The sequence below is a fragment of the Mustela nivalis genome (assembly GCF_964662115.1).
Source record: "Mustela nivalis genome assembly, chromosome: 5".
NCBI classification, from domain to species: Eukaryota; Metazoa; Chordata; class Mammalia; order Carnivora; family Mustelidae; genus Mustela; species Mustela nivalis.
This window is the reverse complement of record NC_139024.1, coordinates 122,031,836-122,036,633: the sequence shown is the minus strand read 5'-3', so window position 1 is coordinate 122,036,633 and position 4,798 is coordinate 122,031,836.

Sequence of the window (4,798 nt, the reverse complement as noted above, 5' to 3'; positions counted from 1 at the left end):
GATGTCTCAAGAATTCTTTCTTGATCATCGGCTCCGGACCTTTGCCCACAGAACCTCACCAAGGTTCTAGAACTTCATCAATCCCATGGTGTAGGGATCGAATCCTGCACTGGGTTCCCTGCTCAGTGGGAAGCCTGCTTCTTCCTCCCCCTGTCTCTGCCTGCGCTGCCCCAGCTTGTGCTCTCTCTCTGTGTCAAATAAATAAGTAAAATCTTTAAAAACAAACAACAACAATAAACAAACAAACAAAAACAAACAGAGCAAACCAGAGCAGATTACCTAGCCCAGTCCCCTGGCAAGGGCAGTACAATTCTGCCTAGGGCATAGACACTTGAGAATCAATGCAACAGTTCCCTCCCAAAAAGATAAGACCCAGAAGAATATCCAGCCTAGACCAAGGTTAGAACTGCGAAACTCCAGCACTAAAACAAAACAAAAAAAAACAACCTTCCAGCTTAGAGCTCCTGGGTGGCTCAGTGGATTGAGCCTCTGCCTTTAGCTTAGGTCATTATCTCAGGGTCCTTGAATCGAGCCCCGCATCAGGCTCTCTGCTGAGAGGGGAGCCTGCTTCCCTCTCTCTCTGCCTGCTTCTCTACCTACTTGTAATCTCTTTCTGTCAAATAAATAAATAAAATCTTTTAAAAACAAAACAAAACTCCTGCTCTAGGGGGAATACAGCACATAGAATTCATGGCTTTTTCCCCCATGATTCTTTAGTCTTTCAACTTTACTTTTTTTATTTCCTTTTTCAAACAATTTATTTTTTTAACTCTTTTTAAATTTTTTTAAGATTTTATTTATTTATTTGAGAGCGAGAGAATGAGTGAGAGAGAGAACAAGCAAGGGGAATGGCAGAGAAAGAGGGAGAAGCTGGTTCCCCCACAGCAGGGAGCCTGATGCAGGGCTTGATCCCAGGACTCTGAGATCATGACCTGAGCCAAAGGCAGACACTCAACCAACTGAGCCACCCAGATGCACCTTATCAACTCCTTTTTTAAATCCTCTTTAATTTTCATTTTTACATTATGTTCTATCCCTTCATTGTATATAATCTTATTATAAATATATATATATATTTTTCTTTCTTTATAATTTTGGGATGCAGTTTCTTCTAACAGACCAAAATACCTCCAAAATCTAGTGTATGGTTCTGTTCTATCAACCTGTCTGATCATATTCAATCTTTTATTTCTTCTTTTTTTCTTCTTGCTTTATTTTGTTAAAGTCTTTTAAAATTTTCATCTTTACGATTACATTCCATCCTTTCATTGTATTTAATTTTATTATTGTATTTGTAACTTTTTCTTTCTTGTTTTTTATTTTTTAACTTTTCTTTCTTTACAATTTTGAGATGTAGTTTCTTCTAACAAACTGACCAAAATACACTTGGGAAATAGTGTATTGCTTAGTTTTTTTCACCTGTTTGTATCCCTTCCTTTTTTGTTGTTGTGGCTTTTCTCTCATTCATTTTTTCTTTCTTTTAATTTACATTTTTATAGTTACATTCTATCCTTTCATTGTATTTAATTTTATTTTTGTACATATATAAGTTTTTCTTTCTTTATAATTTGGAATCTAATTTTCTAAAAAACAGACCAAAATACAAACAGAATCCAGTATTTTGCTCTATTCTGCTCACCTGTCTGATTATATTTTCTTTTTCTTTCTCTCTCTCTTTTTTCACCCTGGTGTCAGGTCTCTACTGATTTGTTTAGTGTATATTAATCTGGAGTCATTGTTGCCATTTTAGTATTTTGTTCTTTCATTCATCCATTCTTCCCTGGACAGAATGACAAGATAGAATATTCACCTTGAAAAAGAGAACAAGAGGAAGTACTGACTGCTAGGGACCTAATCAGTATGGGCATAAGTAAGACATCAGAACTAGACTTCAAAATAATGATTATAAATATATTAGCTGGGCTTGAAAAAGCAAAGATGCCCGAAAGTCCCTTTCCAGAGAAATAAAAGAACTAAAATGTAACCAAGTCGAAATAAAAAAAGGCTATTAAAGAGAGGCAATAAAAAATGGAGGCTCTAACTGCTAGGATAAATGAGGCAGAAGAAAATTAGTGATATAGAAGATCAAATGATAGAAAATAAAGCAGCTGAGAAAAAGATAAACAACTACTGGATCACAAGGGGAGAATTCCAGAGATAAGTGATACAATAAAAGGAAACAATATTAGAATAACTGGATCCCAGAAGAAAAGAAGGGCGGTAAGGTATATTGGAGCAAATTATAGCAGAGAACTTCCATAATCTGGGAAAGGAAGCAGGCATCAAAATCTAGGAGGCACAGAGAAACCCCCCCTTAAAATCAATAAAAATAGGTCAACACCCTGACACATAATACTGAAACTTAAGAATCTTAGAGGCACAGAGAAAATCCTGAAAGCAGCTCAGGACAAGAGGTCTGTAACCTACAATACAAGGCTAGGAACATTAGATTAGCAAGAGATCTATCGACAGAGACCCAGCAGACCAGAAAGGACTGGTAGGATATATTCAGGGTGCTAAACAAGAAAAATATGCAGCCAAGAATATTTTATCCAGCTAGGATGTCATTCAAAATAGAAGGAGTGATAAAAAGTGGCCAGGACAAACAAAAAATAAAAGAATTTGTGATTACCAAATAAGCCCTACAATAAATATTAAAAAGGGTCCTCTAAGCAAAGAGAGAGCCAAAATAACACAGACCAGAAAGGAACAGAGACAATATACAGAAAGTCACTGTAATTTACAGGCAATATGATGGCACTGAATTCATATCTTTCAACAGTTATTCAGATGTATGGGATAAATACCCGAATCAAAAGACACAGGGTATCAGATTGGATAAAAAAGCAAGACCCATCCATATGTTGTCTGCAAGAGACTCATTTTAGACCCAAAGACACCTCCAGATTTAAAGTGAGGGGGTAGACCAATGTTCATAGCAGCAGTGTCCACAATAGCCAAGCTGTGGTAGGTCCAAGATATCTTTCAACAGATGAATGGATAAAGATGTGGTTCATATATACGATGGAATATTACTCAGCCATCAGAAAGGATGACCATCTACTGTTTATTTGCACTGACATGGATGGAAGTGGAGGGAATTACACTAAGGGAAATAAGCAGAGAAAGACAATTATCATACAGTTTCACTCATATGTAGAATATAAGGAATAGCACAGAGGACCACAGGGGAAGGGAGGGAAAACTGAATGGGAAGAAATCAGAGAGGGAGACACATCATGAGAGACTCTGGACTCTGAGAAACAATCTATGGATTGCAGAAGGGAAGGGGGTAGGGATGGTATAACTGGGTAATGGGCATTAAGGAGGGCACATGATCTCATGAGCCCTGCGTGTTTATTTGTTTTTCATTTAATTTTATTTTTTCAGGGGAACCTGGGTGGTTCAGTGGGTTAAAGCCTATGCTTTCAGCTTGGGTCATGATCCCAGGGGCCTGGGACAGAGCCCCACACTGGGATCTCTGCTCAGCAGGGAGCCTGCTTCCTCCTCTCTCTCTCTCTCTCTCTCTGCCTGCCTCTCTGCCTACTTGTGACTTTTGTCTGTCAAATAAATAAATAAAAATCTTTTTTTTTTTTTTTTAAAGATTTATCTATTCACTTGACACGGAGAGACCACAAGTAGGCAGAGAGGCAGGCAGAGAGAGAGATGAGGAAGCAGGCTCCCTGCTGAGCAGAGAGCCCGATGCGGGACTCGATCCCAGGACCCCGAGATCACGACCCGAGCCGAAGGCAGCGGCCCAACCCACTGAGCCACCCAGGCGCCCCAATAAAAATCTTTTTTAAAAATTTTATTTTTTCAGTGTTCCGAGATTCATTGTTTATGCACCACACAAGCCCTGGGTGTTATATGCAACTAATGAATCACTGAACACGACCTTAAAAACTAATGATGTAGCATATGTTGGCTAACTGAATTTAACTTTTTTTTTAAGATTTTAGTTATTTATTTGAGAGAGAGACAGTGAGAGAGAACATGAGCAAGGAGAAGGTCAGAGAGAGAAGCAGACTCCCCGTGGAGCTGGGAGCCCAATGCGGGACTCGATCCCAGGACTCCGGGATCATGACCTGAGCCAAAGGCAGTCGTCCAACCAAGTGAGCCACCCAGGTGTCCCTGGCTAACTGAATCTAAATTAAAAAATTAAAAACAAAATAAAGAGGGGATGGAAAACTATTTATCATGCTAATGGACATCAAAAGAAAGCTGGGGTAGAAATCCGTATATTGGACAATCTAGATTTTAAACCAAAGACTGTAAGAGGAAATGAGAAACGACATTATATCATAATTAAAGGATCTATCTAACAAGATCTAACAATTGTAAATACTTGTGCCCTCAACATAGAAGCAGCCAATTATATTGACCAATTAATAACAAAGAAACACATCAACAATAATACAATAATAGTAGGGGACTTTAACACCTCCCTCACAGCAATGGACAGATCATCTAAGCAGAGATCAACAAAGAAAAAAGGGCTTTGGATGAAACACTGGACCAGATGGACTTCACAGATCTATTCAGAACATTCCATCCTAAAGCAACAGAATACACATTCTTCTCAAGTGCACATAGAACAGTCTCCAGAGGGGCGCCTGGTGGCTCAGTGGGTTAAGCTGCTGCCTTCGGCTCAGGTCATGATCTCAGGGTCCTGGGATCGAGTCCCGCATCGGGCTCTCTGCTCAGCAGGGAGCCTGCTTCCCCCCCCCCCCTCTGCCTGCCTCTCCATCTACTTGTGATCTCTCTCTGTCAAATAAATAAATAAAATCTTTAAAAAAAA